The sequence below is a fragment of the Calidris pugnax genome, unplaced genomic scaffold, assembly GCF_001431845.1.
Source record: "Calidris pugnax isolate Ruff unplaced genomic scaffold, ASM143184v1 scaffold128, whole genome shotgun sequence".
NCBI classification, from domain to species: Eukaryota; Metazoa; Chordata; class Aves; order Charadriiformes; family Scolopacidae; genus Calidris; species Calidris pugnax.
Window position 1 is genome coordinate 2964538 of NW_015090851.1, and position 18921 is coordinate 2983458.

At 40.4% G+C, this 18921-nt stretch overlaps 1 protein-coding gene across 1 annotated transcript in view; it reads right to left on the minus strand.

The window, feature by feature from the left end:
• The window catches only part of EEFSEC (eukaryotic elongation factor, selenocysteine-tRNA-specific), a 125139-nt gene that overhangs the window by 21432 nt on the left and 84786 nt on the right, over positions 1-18921 (minus strand). The window lies entirely within an intron of this gene.

Below are 18921 nucleotides of genomic sequence, written 5' to 3' on the forward strand. Positions count from 1 at the left end.
TACTTTATCTTGCTGTGATGGGAACACTGATGTGTATCAAGTGCTTTGAGATGGGAAAAGTCCTGTCACAACATGATCAGAAGCTACCAGAGAGTGAGAACACTTATAAGATGTATTTGCTAAGAACTTGATCTTTTTATGTCCTTACAACCGTAAGATGCTAGAAATTATGAAGAATTATTAGATCATCCAGGGAACGTTTCAATCTAATATGGGCTATTTCCTGAAAGTACATTTTTAGTTACCTTACCAGACTGTTTTACAACTCTTATGAATTAGGTAACCACCAGTTTTCTTCTGAAAACTAATTGCCGACCTAGAATGGATCAAACACACCACTATGACAAGAAATTAAAAAAAAAATAAAATAAAACAGTCAATGACACCAGGCTGTCAGCTGACTTGATAACTAACCTAAAAATCAAATGCACTGCAAAAGCTCCAGGAGATGGCCTTATACCAGAGATAACAAAAATTCCAGATACCTCTTCACTGCACTGCCATAAACCTGCCGGCAACTTATTTAATCTCTCTAGATCTCTGCTCCATGTCTTTGGAACACAGGTAATACCTTCCTTCACTGGCACTAAAGAATAACCCCCATCTGCTTTCAGGCACTAGCAGGAGGATTACCACTAAGAAACGTCAGGGGAAAGGACTTGAGACAGTTACTATCCATTATACTTATACTTACATAATGAATATAGCAATAAAATTCACATATCAATGAACAAAAATTCAGACTATCCAGCTCTGCCCAGAATTATGCCAGACAAGAACTCTGCATATAATGCATACACTGCCAGAGCTCAACAGCCTTCTGCAAAAAGCCATGCCTTAACTTTTTTACCCTGTACTGAGATGGACACAGATTGTGGCGAGTTATTTAAGCATCGGAGCTGTTTGAATTCATTCTTACATCAAATACATTACTTTTGTCACTCCTGTGGTTTTTTCTTTAATTATCAGTGTAACATTTATAGAAAAACAGTCCTGCGAAAGTAAACAGATTCCTCATATAAGCAACAAATTATGAAGAGAGAGGATTTAGATGTCCAGAAAGCCATGATTATTACATCAGTTCCATTTTTAGCACAAGCCCCGAGATGTGCTGACATAAAAAACAAAAGTCATGGAAATATGGAAACAAAAGTCTCAGGGTATTGTTTTGTACCAAAACAGATATGTCTATTTTTAGGGGAAAAAAAAAACAAACTAACAAACCAGCAAAGGTATTGCTGAACTGTGACTGGTCTAGAAAAGGGAGTTCCCCAACTATATACGATTTGTCAGCCTCACCCAAAATAAAGCAAGCAGGGTTGGTTGCTTATAAAATCTGTCAGGACCAAGTGACCCTGGTAAAGGAGTGCAAGTTTATCCCTTTGTCTCTTTGGTTGTCCTGAAGCTCCTATATTTTCTTAGTCACTTCTACAGTCTAGTCTCTCACAAGAACCTCTGAATCCAACCTTTAAGTTGTTTCCTTTTCTGTGTTCAAGGGACCAGGACTCACACATACTGGAAAAGGGGTTCCTGCACTTTGTGCGCCCTTCCCTGAAAAACTTGGGATGAGACAAAGGGCACCATCTACAATCCCATATGACAGAAGTTTGCTCTTCAGAAACCAGTAATCAAAGGTAGTGTCATAATGTACAACTGAGCAAATAAAAAAACCATAATCGTACACTTTCCTTCTAGATATTACAACAGTGTCTGGTGGGAAAGGAGGGGAGATGAGCAACTGCACTGGGATACAAAGAGCCAGTAACATGAAGTAGCATTCCACGTGCTGAAAACATTCACTTTTCAGGACCTGGAACACACAGGGATTGTACACAGCTCTCCCAAGAGCAGCCAAAATGCACATGTTGTCTTGGGTCAGTGTTGAGCAAAAGCCAGTGCTGAAATTCATTAAACCTCTTTGGACACACCACGGTGAAATCGAAAGGCGTGGATGTTCAAACTGCAGCTCCATCTTCCTCCGAACCCTACATACAGCATTCCTTTGTATCGCCTTGGCTGCCAGCCCACTGGTTTCACCACTGAATGCTGAGACGCGCTGCAAAGCTTTTATATTTGTGGAAGCACATTGAGAAAGTGCCAGTACATGTCTGAAATGCCACCAGCCTGTATCATCTTAAAATCACATGTGACATTAAGAGAAGACTGATAATGAGCACAAGAATAAAACAGGTCTAACAAACCCAATTTCAAAAAGGAAATAAATTCATAATTACTGCAGTCTTTCTCCTTTTCATGATGACCAAATACGGTACACACTGGATCAGCTTTCAGCTCTCAGCAAGGCTGGGGGAAGGGGAAAGACTCGTTTAACAGTTGGTCCCATTTAGTCATACAAAGCTGGAAGGAGGCAAAAGGGTAATAATTTAGCGATGAAGAAACTCCAAAGACCTAGAAAAGCATGGCAGCCTCCAGAGATGTGGTTTGCCAAAAGGCTATTTTGGGGATGGAGAGGGCTACAAAGCTGCTATTAAGCTTCAATCCTTAAAATAAGCCCATAAACTCAGAAAATATTTATCTGGAAGGGTGGCAGCCCAATAAAAGTTTTATGAATGTTTTAAAACTGCCCTGTCAAGGGGCTGGCCGCTCAGTCACCTCCCTCCCTCCTCAAAAACAACACATGCAAGAAAGTGGGCCCGTGTGTCAGGTTCCCAAGCAGGAATGACAGGGCAGCCTGAAAAATGGCTCCGCACCTCCTGCATCCCCTGGCCAAGCCAGCAGAGCACTCACGCCTCCCCATCCCTCCCACTGTCACGGGGACCAGGACTACTGCAGGAGACCAGCATCTCTGAAAGTCATCACCTGCCTCCCCCAGCTTTCTCTGAGATCTTTCCCTACTCCCTGTTAGTTATCACCTCCTGAGGAAGGGGGTTCCGGGGGGAGGAAAACAATCAGCATATATAAATAAGGGACACCGTGTGGAAATACAAAACCAATCTGGTTTTGAAGTTCGCATTTCTAAAAGCATCTTGGACCCAGAAGTCACAAGAACATACAGTTTGTGTTCCTCAAATGAACTGGTCACTTAATTTGGCACTGGCTTACAGAGCTGGACAGTGGGCCAAGCGCAAAGGGACAAGAAAAGTCCACTTTGGACTTCCAAGCATCCTGTTTTTGTTAACACTTAAAGCTTAAGAGGAAAATCAAGCTGAAGTAATGCAGACAGTGAATTTAAGTAAAAGAATGTAAAACTCATTTTTGAAACTGTGTGAAGCCTGGAAACGACAGACAGAAGAGGGATGGTGCTCCTACCTCCTGCCACACATTTTTTCCTTTCCTATCTCCCCACCACCACCAAATCTAAAACTCCAGACAAAGCTCGGCCAAAGGAAGCTTGGCACCTTCCTCAAAATCCAGGGGAGAAATAATCACAGGCAGCAAAATCAAAATTGGATGGAAAATAAGAGCCAGAGACCAGCAAAAAAACCTGTTTGCAGCCAACCAGACTCTCCCTGCTCACATGGAAAATTGTTTCCACAATCATCAGGTCCAATTATTAGGAACAACTTTCAGAAAAAATGAATTTCAATTTGTTCACAGTCATTCCGCTCTTCCCAGGCAGCACCATCCTACGTGGCAGCTTTTTTTCCAAAGTACCTAGACTTAAAGCCAATGCAAAATTCCCCCCAGAATACCTCAGCCTGGTGGGCAGAATAGAGCCACCCACTCCTGAGGTGGAGGCTCTGACACCCACTCGAGCAATGGGGTGCACGGGACTCCCCGGGCCGGTGGTGGGGACATGAGGCTGTGGCCAGCCCAGGGATGGTTGACAAGACAGATGTTTCCTGTCACCAGCGTCATGTTTGCTTTGTTACAGATTTTTTTATTTTAACGTATTGTGTTACACCATCCATCCTAGTGAATTGTCCATCTCGTAAAATTCTTTTAATCATGTTATTTTCTTCTTATCTGCATTATCTATAATTATTTACACTATTATAATCTTGGTTTCAAACACTAGTTATAAACTTTGTTGCAACAGTACAGACACAAGATGAATACTTTATGACTGCTCTGAAACACTCTGATGTGACTTTGTTTCCCCAACACACTTCTCCACCAAAGGGAAAAAAAAGACTAGAGGGACAAGATCTAAACTGCCTTCCCCCAGGATCTCAAAACAGCAATTTTCCTGAAGATGGCAAAACACTCTCCTGTATTTGAAGCCTCGTTGGCTACTTCTTTCTGGGGGAGCCGAGCAGTTGCTGAGCCAGGGTTTGGCAGGAGTAAGTGCTCTGTTAGATTAAGTTTCAGCATAATGTTCTCGATAGGAATCGGAGCACCATCCCTAAAGTGCAACGGGAGGGTAAAACGCCAACCATCAAGACGGATGGTTTGTTTTTATTTTTATAGAGATTTTCTAAACCTCAACTTTCACCTCTCAGCCCCCTCCCCCTCCTGTTCTCAGTCACCTCCAATAGCCCATCTGTCTGCTTCATTTAATAGAAACCTATATTTCCTAGCTAATGGATGCATTTGGCTAAGAAGATAATCTCTTTGTGTTCGCTTCAGTTGTCACATTCCTGTTATCATATTAATACTGATTAAATACGAAACCCAACATTTAAGTCAGACCCCACACATTATTTAAAAGCGACAAGATGTTCATATTTTGTCTCAGCCAGCATGGAAGCGGCCTCCCCCTCCCACTCTGAACACCTCACCTTCCAGCTGGGATGCCACCCATATGGATTTTTACAGGACAGGATACTTCAACAGCACCGTCCTATCTGAGACCACCAGACAAAGTTCAAGTTTCCTGAGAAGCTCTAGGACTGGTAAACACCTATCCCAAGACAACTATGACACCGCAGGTCAAGCATCATGATGCTGGGGGTGACAAGACAGGAAGGGTCAGTAGAGATCTTCATCTCAGAAGCGTCCAGCAGCAATTCACAGCCCACTTTTGTACCTCAGTTTCCCCAGTCTTTATGCAAGGATATTCCACACACTGTGATGTAGGTGTGCAGCTACTTCATTAGTGTCTGTTTGGGTCCGTGTGACTACAGACCAGAGGGGCTACAGAAAAATGAAGTATGAATCACCAGACATCAAATCAGCGAAAACTAATTCAACAAATTCTGGGATTTAAGCCAACTTCATAACATGTCACATTTTAAAAGCAGCCAGTCACACGCGTGATAAAGCACACTTCTAACCCTGAGCAAAGTCATCCTCAAATTCCAGAACAACTGCACTCATCAGAACTACATTTCAACAAGACCCAGATGAAATCGCACTGTTCCTTTCTCACTTCCCATGCGACCACCGTGAGCCTCTGTGGAGGAGGAAGGCTGGGATATGGCAGCCATGGACATGAACCTCACGAGACACATTCTAACTTACAGTATTGTTCTACATGTAGCCATCGTTATTTTTTAAATACAAATCATTAACATGGCTACTTATTTATTCAAGGTTAATCCTATTCAGTTTAATGGACTACCACTGACATTCAATAGAAGCACAAATTAGTAAGACTTAACCTCAAAGTTCTGGTGAAATCAGTCATGTATGTCAGTGAATTTTCAAAACTGCAATTCAGTAAGAGCCTAAGTTAAGAGTACTAGTCATGTTTGTGTGTAAATGTCAGATCTGAGAATGCAAGCACAGTAATTTGTTACATATACTACACGTGCAAATTATTTATGAGTTACTGAACCAGTCTGATTCCACCCACCTTTCCTAGAGAGGAGATACGAGCTGAGGACGCCCCACTCAGCCGGTACCTTTCCTAAAGAAGGGATGCGACACCTCCTGAGCAACTTTGGAGCAGATGAGGTTATACCATGGTCAGGAAAGCTCCCCTGGGATGTCAGGAAGGCTAACCTAACCTTCTGAGATCCGTATAAACAAACAACTGAACATGGAGAGCCTTGAACCGAGGGACGGCTGTTTACCTAACCCCTGAACTGCAAAAGACATCAATCCCTGCCTTATTAAAGAAATGCATACGCTGGCCAGGCATGCCTGCTTGATCAGCTCTCTCCCGTTCACAGCTTCTCCGGGGTCGAAGGAAGTTCCAACAGGCCCCGTTCCATAAATAAAATCCTTCTGGCTGGCGATAACTAAATTGTATTAAGACTGGCTCAGACAGCTTCAATTAGAAATAATCGGCAGGGGTGGACTGAAATACCCTCCATCAATTTGCTTACAGCTGGTCCTTTCCTCCATTTCCATCCCAAACCAATTCTAACTACCTGGTTCAATGAAAGGAGCAGGGAATCCATAACATGCTTCCACTTATTATGTGCGTAATCCATATGTATGCATCCCGAAATCAAAACCACATCTAATATAAGAGTAAAAGCTTTAAGTACAGAGGGAATCAACAGGTCTTTAAGAGGAGATTCCTGACCGTCAACAAGCAAAACCAGGAAACTCAGATTCTGAATAACACAGACCCTTTCCCCTTATTTACAGGATTTCTCTCCTTAGTCATCCTAAAAGCAACCATTTGTGTATATTACAAAGCCATCCTTTAGAGAAAGTAACGTTATTCAACCAAACTCATTTGCAAAATTCTACAGCAGTTTCCTTACAAGTACCCGTATTTTTGCTGTACGATCTTGTGCTTAAAGACGTTTAAAATCTGTTGTTAATCTACCTATAATTTTTTCCAAATGCTAAATAAAATTGATTTTTTTCCTGTGCTTGTAAGAAACAAGCTCTAAATGAGAATCACTCCTGCTTTTGCTGCAGCGTACAATTACTCTGAAACCTAATCATATATTTAAGAGTAAACACTAGTGAAATGCACGATGATCAACTAGACAGAAATAGTGAAGTTATTCTATTTTCACAGGTGTGAAAAATTAATTTGATTTTTCATAGGAATATATTGGCAAATATTAAAAAACATATATTTTAGGATTTTCTCCAAAAACTTTCATTTCTATTTGGCCTTCATATAGCTTAGTCTATGGAAAAGGGTTCTTAAAATACTCAAGTTCTTTTAAAAGGAAGAACAACTGAAGACAGAGCCTAGGTCATTAAACCCAAGCTTAAGTTTCACTTAGAAAAATAAAAATGCTGATAATTTACTGAATAAGTTAATCTTGCTCTGAGTGTGCATGGTTTCAAGACAGAAAAACAAAAACCACAACTAAAACCAATTATGCTATGTCCTCAAACTACTTAGAGCATAACAAGGCAAATATGAGGAAAAACTAAGGGAAAAAAAAAAAAGTCAGGGACTGGGGAACCAGGCATCAATTTCCACATGAACTCCAGAGGGACTATAATCTTCGTACATCTTCTGAGGAGGTACTTGTGAGAACAGTCGATTGTAATGAGCCATGAAAAGAAAATCCTCAGTTCATGATGTACAGCCTGCTCCTGTCAGCAGGAACTTGCATTCTTTAGCACATTTTCAGTCCTTGAAAATGTCTTCTTTCTCTGGTGCCTGTACTGTTACCTGGCACATGCTGCTTGGCACAGCCCCTGTTACCATTGTGCTCGCTTGAAAAGATAATTCATTGCAATCATAAAACAAATACATATTCTTCGTGCTGTATTCATATTATAATCCCAATCCTGATGAGCTGATACTTCAGGAACATGCAGGCAAACAGTCCCTTGTCTAACACATCCATACATTAACTGGTCAAATTAGAAAGAGGGAATATTATTCTTCTTTTACAGACAGAAAACTGAGAAGGTAAACAAATGCTTTAAGAAGTAAATATGTACCTGGCAGAAAAACCATGTACTGAATTAAAAATCCTCAGGTGCACAGCAAAGGACTACACCATACAAACAATATTCTTCATTTATACACAAAGAGACCGTTTAGGATGAAAAACCAGAGCAATTGAAGGGATGGCACAGGTCCATTTTCTTGGTTCAGGGTTCTATAGTTGTTAATATATTTACTTTATAAAAAAAAAGAAAAAAGTAGCTGAGTCTGCTCAGGGTTGTGTGGGCACAGATGGCTGGCAGAGGAAGGGGCTGTAGGAGTAAGAAAAGGTAAATGGTCAAACAGAGAGGGAATTGAGTGTGGAGGGGAGAGCAGAGAGAGATTAGGGTAAGACATCAGGGGCAAAAAATGGAAGGGGGTAGCTCAGCAGTTGTAAGAGGGAAGAACAGGTTCTCTGAATTACCAAATTGTCTTGATTTCCTAATGTGGAATAGTTGGGGAGGATGAAGGGGAAAAGGGTAGGGAGAACCAAGGGCTAAGAGGTTTAAAAACACTATTATGATAAAACCCAGAGCACAAAAGTACACAAAATGGAATTCTTGTGACCGAAGTTACAACCTCAGACATTAGATGACTTTTCTAAGCAAGATGATGTTTTTCTCTACCTATAACTTCTATTCCCGGTATTAAGCACTTTTAAAGTATTTTCTGCAGCTCTTAAAAATGCAATAACACTGTAGTTATGGACAGGAAATGCTTTTGTTGCTTATGTATAATATTATACAAAATCACGTTACAGCAGCCCCCCCCCATCAAAACAGGTCTATTGAAGCTCCAGTTATTTCCTATTCTTTATTAAACACTGAAATCCCTTTGTGAAAACACAAACCAAAGGCCGCTTTACACAGACTTCCTTGAAATCAATGCACACTATTAAGAACAACTATTTTTTTGTCCCCGAACTCAAAACACGGATCAGCCTCTCAAGGTTAATGTCCCTGTCACACAACAGTTCTCACATCCACTAAGCGCTGGCCACTGTTGCGAGTCAATACTTCAAATAGCCTACAATTTGCAAACCACAAAGCTCCATGCCTCCAGGAAGCCCCCATGGTGTATGTTTTTACTCAGACTTCAAAAAGACATCAGAACAAACACTGGTGGAAAGGGAAGGTGAAAGGCCCAAGGGATGAACGATCAAAATCAAGTAAATAAGCACAAACAGTTTACAGAAAGGGAGAGAAATTTCATTGCAAGAGGGCAATGTGAATGCACGAGCTACCCTTGTGGAGACGTTTAATAAGTTCAAAGTTAAATCACGGAGAGGCTTGGAACATAAGCATTTTCCACCCAAATACTGCAAAGCCACGACTGAGGACTGTAACATCCAAGGACAGCAGGATCCCACTTGGCACACAAGAAATCAGAAATAAAGATAAAAGAAATAATTGCTTCTTTGCTATTGTATAAACCAACTATAGACCTGGGAATGTGAGGGATTCAGAGGATCCCTCTGGTTCAGTTACGGGACCGAACTGCCAGAACACAGTACTTTTAAGATGATTGTTAAAAGTGTCATGTTCTGGCAGTTCGGTCCCGTAACTGAATCCAGAGGGATTCTCTGAATCCCTCACATTTAGCTGTACCTACATCAGCTAAGTCCTTAGCAAGAAAAAGGGCCATTCCCTCCCAGAAGTACAACACTTAACTGAGCAGCAGTGAAACTTCACCAAAAACTGATGGAAAAGCTAATTTTACATTTATTAGACTTATATATTTTGTTACTTTTCGGGAGAGACTGTACTTGGTGCCTTCAGTATTTTTTTCAATGGACACACTGAAGCATCCCAAACCTGTAGAGGAAAGTATAAGGGTTCTTACATTGAGCTAGGTGAGAATTAAACAAAAAATGGATATTCTCATTTGCTCTATGAGATATAAGCTATTACGAGATTTTCTTCTTTTTTTTTTGTTCTCTAAGGTTGTTCAGCCAAACTGTATAGACACATAATAAAAAACACTGCTAGCTATATTCTTTCTCAAGAAAAAAAAAAAAAGAAATGTTTTCACACTTGAAATTACAGCAAGAGTGTATTGAATTTGCAAAATGAAACACCTAAAAAGGACAACAAAACAAACCAAACAGAAGGTAGCACATGCATCCTGCTCCTGTCTGTAGGATGTGCAGTACACAAAACCTCTGCTGTATTTCACGAAAGTAAGAGTGATTGTGTTGTCCCATGCCATGTTCTAATCCAAATTGTTTGCAATTTCAGCATCATAAATCCAGTGCAGTCAAATTCAAACACAGAATTTGGTCTCTAAGGAACAGGATATTTGGTCTGTAGTCACCCCCAATTTTCCCTTCAAAAAGCTAACCTACAGTAAAAGAACTCCATTTAACAAAGGATTTCCTAAGCACATTAGGCAAGGCTCGTGACAGCCCAATAGGGGCAGTTTACAGAACAGCAGTATGAAGCCAAAAGATATTAGATAATTTGGAAAAGGTCACTGGAGAAGTTAGTGGTGATGTGATGGCAAATACGAGCTCAGAACCCAGCAGCCTGCTCAGCTACATCCACTACAGACACGTCCTGCCAGTCATGGAGACTGTGCAATGGGGTCCAAGTAGCTCACAGTTGCTGTTGTAATTAATCAAAATTCAGCAAAGTAGCAGCTCTAAACATGTAGGATGCTTCTTTTCTCCCAGGGAATGCAACTTTCCACAATAACTACATTCCCCCAAAATAACAAAGCCTGGATTAACTGGAAAGACTTATGACCACAAGAGACCCTACACAGCAGTAAGGTTATAATACACAGCAGCGCTACCAGCGCTCAGTTTTACCACAAATCTCAAGATAAGTGCACTTCTTTTGAAATCCCAGATCTTAAAAACATGCAACTGAGTGCAAATCTCAGCTTATTTAATTTATGTATCTAGCTTTTGTGGCTTAGGAGAATCTTATATACACGACCCGAGTTTATCTAAGAAAAGAAACAATCTTTACAGAATTTCTTTTTTTTTTTTTAATAAAAGAAAAATCATTCTTTGGGGGCTTACCATTGTGAGTACTTTGGACAGCTGACTACCAATGTCACTGCCAACTGAAATAAAAACTGCTCAGTTTAAAAATACTTGTAAAAACCCACAATCATCTCCCAAGCTCTCCCCACACTATCAGATCCACATTTTATCCTCAAATTAAGATAAACTCTAACTCCAGCATCTTTCTATTTTGCAAGAGGGATCTGAGACTTAAGTTTAGGATACTTGTAGAGAAATTGCTATTCTCGGAAGCAAAAAAGCGAAGCTGTTAATTAGCAGGCGCTTGGAAAGCCTATTTTGGCAGCTAAATTCCCTACAGCCTCCATCTGCAGAGGGCAATCTCAAGCCCAGAGATGGACTGGATGGTTCCTTCAGCCTTTCCTCTCTAGAGCTCACAATAGACCACCACCAGAGGATCCACAGGTCAGAAACAAATCCCCTCTTACCCTGCACAGCTCTACAGCAGCCTGGAAATGCTGGCAGAAATATCAGAGGCAAAATAAGCTGTTACTGACATAAGATTTCAGAGACCAAGAAAGACGAAGGGATCAGGGGGGACAGCAGCAGAGGTAGCAGACTGGAATAAAGAACAAAAGCAGATGGGAGTGAGGGAAATGCATTAGCAGAATCTAGTCAAATTAAAGAGGGGCTCGATAGAGATTGGAAGCTTATATTAAGAGAAGAAAATGTAAGTGATCTTCGAGGGAGATTATAGGGCGATCCTCCCTCCCCTGAGTTGTAGAGGTTCTGTAGAAGATACTCATGCTTTGGTCAAACAGATCCCATCTGCTGGAATTACTTTTCTTTTTTTAATAGGATTTTTTTTTCCTTAAGCTGCACAAATAATTAATTTCTTATTTACAACAGGACTTCAATGAAGTGCAAAAAATAAAGGAGTTGATTACTCACTGAGGAGAACAAAATAGTGCAGGACAACAGGTCAATTAAGAAGTATCACCCAAAGCCAGCAATGTTTTCCCTGTGTGTCAGCATGGGGAATGCAATCACATAATTGGACCTGGTATCAGAATGTATCTGCACAATGGAGAGCTAATTAAGATATTCTTTTTTTATATTCTAAAGTTTTAAATGCTTAAATTTCTCACCCTAATACTCTCACCTTTTCAAAGTAATTTTCTTTAGATTGAGGAAGCGCCTACATCCTTACTGCTTTCAAAATACAAACAAAAAGCTCACAAAAACATGCTTTACGGAGTACAAGTAATTAGAAATAATCGCCTAAGTACAAACACAAAAGCCAAAGCCCAGAGTTAAAGCTGGGTTTGCTTTAAGGCTAAGCTCACACTACTGCAAGTATACGGCACTTTGCTATCCAGGGTAGGAAGAAGGGTTCAGCACACATTGCTGTGTGCCACCATTGAACAACTGGGCAGAAAGCAACATGGCTCTTCCTGACGACCACCCATAGCCCTAGTTTTAAGGGGAGCGCAATGGTCATTGCTGTATGCGATGAGTAGGGAAGAAACACAAATTGCAACATGCGGTGTAGGATCACCAGTGGTCCTTCCATTCCATTGATGACACTTTCCTACAGCTCCACCTGCATAGACATAGAAAGGGCTTGGGGGGGCGGGGGAGCTCCATTTCATTCTTTTCAATTACCAAGAAGACCACTGTGTAGCTTAAACTGTACGCAAAACAAGGACTTAAACAGGAGCTGGACCTTTTCCTTTCCCAGAAGCACTCAAACACTACGTCACCTGATGTCTGATAATTCATCATCTGCTTCTGCCTGATCCCAGAAGAGCAACCTGCTGAACAGACACTCCAATGGCAACTTGAAATCCAAAGAAAAGTTTTAATCTACCATGGGCCCACCATCTACTCTAGAGGCAATGACCAGCTCCCTCTGAAACCAGTCTTACAATCAACACATCACCCTTTCAAAGCCCTAAGTTCAGAGACTCACTCCTGCAATTCTGCAATTACAGTCAAGACCGGGATCCACTGATACTAAAACGAAGGAGGCAGCCAGTCAGTTAATGAGTTAACACTTCCTTGACTTCTGTTTTCATTCAGAAGGAACATGCACAAATCTTGACTTTGATTCTACAAAAAGAACACTCTAAGGTCAATAAATCTGGATATTTGGCTCCAAAGGTCAATATGGGCTTACAGGATGTCACCACTTAAAAGGTAGGCTTGATTCCTTCAGGCCAACCTTTTTGTGTAACTGCAGTACAAGCTCCTAGTTCCTATGTGGTCACCAGGACTTTCACATCGCCACAGTTTAATCCGCTCAAGAGGGGATCATAGAGGGAAGTGATGCCTCCCTGGCAACAGTCCTCTCCCAGCCTCTGTCCATACTACACCAGCCAACTTTCACAAAAAGGAGAGAAGGAGATTTATGCTTGAAGTACCCCTTAAGGATTTTAGGTTTTGTTTGTTTTAGAGGGTAGGGGAAGAGAGACGGCAAAAGAACAAGCAGAGCTAATCTCCAGCTTTTAAATAAAACACAGCTACACAGATTTCTTTGCCCTTGGGCTTTTGTTTTTCCTCTCGACTGAAATCCTGCTCAGCCTCACCTGATACTGACAGGGATGGCAACCCACCAGACCTCTGCAGCCAACAATTTTTTATTTTCTTTTATTAAAAGAGAAGCCAGGCTGGGCAAACGTGGACATTAAATATGCCTAAATTTCATTTGGCCTAAGAGAAGAAGATTATCCTATTTTAATGCAACACAAGCAAAGAATTCCAAATGTCAAGATCTCCCACAAAAAAGTATGCTACTTAGTGACAGGATGTTTAATTATTCTCAGTGCAATGAAAAGGCTTAGACTGCCCCATTCCTGCTGATGTCAGTAAGGACTGGCCTCCAAATTACAAAGTTGGGAATATGACATCTATCTACAGCCAACTATTTCAAGCTTGTCTCCTACAGTTGCTCAAAACCCCCTGTAACTAATATTCCACAAATGCCAGCTACATTAGTGTGTTGAGAGCTACCTGGAGAAAGTGAAACACTCATTGAATAATAATAAAAAGAAGTATCAAAAACAACACAAGATATTTCTGAAGGGGGAAGTTATAGAAAACAATGTGATACACAAATTATTTTACTGTTGCATCTTTCCATTTTTGCTTAACTCTAATTCCTCTACACTACCTAACCTCTATTCAACTTTCTTGCTGGAGTGCTAAAAAATAACTGATTTGAATCCCACTTTTAAACCCACAATTTTAAACTGGAATTGAAATTCTGCAGCGTAGTGCAGTTCACCCACGGCTCTTACACCAAAGCTTTCCCACTACGTCATTAACCACTTTGCAAGCCACTGTGGGATCTCACCCAATGAAGACAGTATGTGGCAAAATAAAAAAACACCAAGCCAAAGATACACTATCTCCACAATACACTAAAGGGGGAACATATTCAGCATTTCTACCCTTAATTACTCAAATAATAATATGAGAGATTCTCAAGAATGAGGCACATCGGTTAATTCTTACCACTTTCAGTCATCTCCTACCATCACTGCAGGATCCCAGAGGCACTGTGTCCCCTGAGCTGGGGAGGACACCCCTGCTATTACTTCAGAGCAGACTTGTATGGTGTATTCAACCCCTCTACCATGACAAGCAGCAGAAAGAGTGAAAACAGACTTGCTCTCTCATATGCAGTAACGCTTATAAATGCAAGGCAAAAAGTTACTGGCAACAAAAGACAAGTTCACAAACAAGTTTGCCTTCACCTGTTTTAAGAAACTTAAAACTACCATTATCCTGTACAGGTAAAAAGAACAGCAAAGTAAAAAAGCTTGTATTCTAATACTCTTATTTGTATCTCCTCTTATGAAAAGTGTGCCCTTTATTACATTTAAATTTGCTCAATTCAGAAGTGTGTTCAGCTGCTATGACTGTTAGATATGCACGGCTTCTTTCACATTAAGAAATAAGGTAGCTTTTAACTCCTTTCACGTATAGCAATTTTTGCTATATCGAGTCAAAAAGAGAAGAGGAGAATTCCAGTCAAACACACCATAGCGCCTCAGAGAGGACAAACACTTTACTTGCAACTAGACTGTAAAGAGAGACAGAAAGGAAAGTGAACTATGCATGAAATATCACATATGCTCCAATTAGATTTTAAAAGTCACTACATTTCAGAATAATTAAGCAGAAGACAAATGCAACATGCCAAAACCAATGAAATGGGCATATCTAGAGCCAATCTTTTACAAGATGTCATGAGACACATCAACAGATCATGATTTTGCAAACTAAGCAGAGTTTTACAGGGTCAATTCTTGGGTGAGAGACAGTTAAACAAAATCCACAATTAGTACTAACTTATTCAAACAATTCACTGAACTTTCCTCTGAATTTCTTATCAACTGGCATGACATTCCTAGGTGCAATGTATGTTGAAATAAGCATTTTCCAAAGACTATCATTGTTAGCTTTTGTCTTTTTTAGAATAAGACACTTAAATATACAGTTCCTGCCTCCCCAAACTTGTTCTTGATTTCAAAGGTGAACAATACATTTCAGTCATTTACCTTAACCATATAATGCAGCGTCCCCATTTACAACTAAAACAGCTGCCACATCACGTACCTCAGCAAGATGCACTTCATCAGTAGCTCACACACACACACAAGCATAACTTACAAAGCACTGTCGTTTAAATTGCCTTTCAAAGCCTGTTTGTTTTTTAAGCAACTTGTTAAACTAAGCAAAACTCTCTTATGAGTTTAGAAAATATGTCCTCCTTTTTATGCATTTGATCATACATCCAGTCTGGAAAGTAAGCGTCGCCCTGTCTATTAACGTGCCTTGAAACTTTTTCCTCAGCTAAAACACACACAGCTCCACAATCCAGCCCTAGAGAATAGCAGGTCTGCCAGCAAATGCTGGTTTGTTGGTTTTTTTTTTTAACTAGATGCTGCTGCAAACAGTCTAAAAAGTAGGTTATACCTTGTCATTCAAGCAATAAAAGCGTGCCTGACCACTAACACAGAAATGAGATGAAAAATACATTGTCCTTTTACTTTCCACCACCCTGCTGCCTGTTTCACTCTGACACAGGCACTAAGCAAACACCCAGGCAAACTGCACGACTATTCTCAAAATGGAACTACATCTTCTTCCTCCACATAGATGATCTGGCAACGCAAGAAATCTCTGCTAAATAACATCTCTCAATAGTCAAGTTACACTTTGCTTTATTTCATGTTATTAGCTTTACTTCTACCTCCTTGGACCACCCTAAGGGATTCTTCTCCATTATGCTCTTCAAATACTCGCAGATAATCATATCTCCCACTTAGACATCATTTAGCCAAGTTTCATGCATTTCTTTTCATCTTCTTTCCCTCATAAATCAATCCCTTCAGCCTCTCCAGCATTCTTACTGCTCTTCCCTGAATTTCTTCCAAATTGCTGACATCTTTCAGCGACTGAGGAACTTCCAATTGCATGCTGTACTCTAGATGTGTTTTTTGTACTCTAAAGAAAGATAATTAAGCTTTTCAAGAAATATTAATGCTCCAAGTCTGGAATAAATATAAATCAGAGATTGCAATTTTTTTTTTTTTTTTCCAGAACAGATAGTAATTATCCCCATTTCACAGAGCAGAAGAGCAGAGAGAAACATCTGACTTATTGCTGCACACAAGCCCTGCCAGAATAAGAAACAGATCCGTGTTCTGCCATTCCCAGTCGCGAGGTCTGCCAAGTTTCAGCCCACAGACGACGTAAGACAACGTTCCCAGGCTGTGATCTACAGGCAAACACGAGCCATTTCCAAGTGACTGTGGAACAACGCTTGGGGAGCCCAGCGCCTGCTCACGTGAGTGGGCACCGTGCTGGAGGCTGTGGCCACCACCCTCCAACATGCGCTGGTCTGCTCTTACCTTAAGTAGTCAGGACACAACACAAGTCTCTGAAACATCTACCTGATTTTCATTGCTATGTAGAGGTCTGTTTCTAAAACCAGCCCTCAGCTATCACCAGGTTAACCACCCAAACCAGCTATTCAGTTCCAGAGGTTAAGACTGGTTCTAAATAAGAGAGGACTGACTGACTTTTTCTACTTGCATGTTTTCTTCCCTTCCCTCCCGCTCCCCGATACATTTGAGAAGGAATCGCAAGGAAATAACTTCAGAAAAATTAAAAAGAGCTCATCACAAAATAAATCTGTTAAGAGAGACTGTATGAGGAGAGACAAGGCTGAAGAATGGGCGGGAAGGGAGAGGAGAGTCTGATCAGTTAAATTTAATAAAAAAAAAACTCTGAAAACCCGCAAACAGGATGCAGACACATTAAAAAAGCAACACTGACCTAACAAAGGAATGTGAACTGCAGTTGACTTAAACAGCATCACAGTAATATCCCTCCCCCTACACACAAATCTCTGTGACTCTTAAAGACACAGGTTTTTAGGCTCTTCCAAATTCTGTGGTTCTTTCCCCTGCTACCCACACGTCGTTTGATACTCTTAGCTTGAGCTAATTTGGCTTATTGTCTCTTTTTTCCAGACATTAAGAGTACCCAAGTTTGACCCAGACTAAAGCAAAGCAAACCAAGTTGTATTATTCTGCCTACCTTAGAGAGGTATTAAATTCTAGTATTCCACTACATGTTCTTCTGATTGAAAGAACAAACTATAAAGGGTCCTCTGTTTCATGGTCTGCTGTTAAACATCTGAAGAGTATAACCAAGATTAGATAACAAACACCTTGGTGAAAGGTATCATTTCTTCCCACTAACTCAATACACAGGGCAAAAAGCAATTTTCTAAATCTGTATACAATTTTCTTAACATGAGTGCTAGTTTGCAGTTATAGTTCCTGCTCACATCCACAATGGTGATAATGGCTCCTTATTAGGCTTCTCCCCGTCACATGAAGAACCATTTCCTACATGCAAAATCTGGAAATGGCAACTTAATGCCATCCTCCTGTTGCTCTTCTCTTTCATCACATTTTTTCCTCAAGGAGAGAGAAGCTACTAAACCCACTACATTTTTAAGTGAGGTATCACCTTGATTTGCAGCTTGAATCCTCTTCAGCATTAAGGTTATTTGCACATCATTTCACCACTTACCTAAAGGTACCCACCTCAGTGAATGCTTAAAAGCTTTTCTAGACTAGAAAATGCAAAACGTACATATATCTGGTGCAACTTCTTTCTTTAAATATGCACTGTGCTTGCTAATTAGGTTCTCAGATCTATTTGCAAAGTCTAGCATTTAATGACAAAGCTGGAATAACAGCTGGCATAGAACACAGGAGGTTTTTTGTCTAGTCAGATATTCTTATCTTCTGATAGGAAGAAGAAAAGAAATTTGCTGAGGGTCAAAATTAGTGCAGTTGCATCAAGCCTTAAATTAAATCGAAAATAGTCTATCTTCTGCAAGAAATCAGGAAACTTCAATTTTCTCTATAGATCAATCTCTGTGTGATTGTTTGCTGTCACAGAACATTAGATTTCTTTTTTCCACTTGTACAACAGAAATAATCTTGCTCATCTCCCTAAAGAGGGCGGAGGATTAACTAGTGACAAATGGGCTGAAGACACTACAGAAATACAAAGTAGTTCCAGTATCATTGAAATCTTATCCCACAATCTGAGTTAAATGCAGGACCTATTATTGCTTTTTGAAAAGGCTCAGAACAACTTTTCTAACTTAAAAGGAGGACAAAAAAAAGCCAGTAATGACACTTATAAGCTCTAGCACCCATCATTCCCCATGCTCTAACCTAAGGAGGCATAAATCCTTGCTGTAATTCACCAAGGATGAAAATACAGTAATATATAATTTCATAAAAACAGGAGACACAAGCAATAAAAAAAGCCTCTCAAGATCTCCAAAACCTCATTTATCAAGCAGGTTTTGCTTGAAGGCAAGTTAGGTAATAACATGCAGAACAGAGCCAATTTAAGGAACTTGCATCCACTATACTATATTTAATCAGTAGCTACAGGTAAAAATGATGGCAGGTTCGCTTTCCTTTATTTGTTCAGAAGAGCTCTGGTGCAAACGATACCTATTTTGAGAGGTAAAATTTCCACAAACCTTTCCAGGCAAAGCATGATTTCTATGTTACTGACACTGAACAAGAAGTCGTTTTAAGACCTGAGTTTGTTGAAACAGGAAGATTTGGCTTTGGGCCATTCAGTCTCACACTATAAGCCACGGCCGCCATTACTTAATTAGAAGAGGTACAACCCACCAAATCAGTGGTCC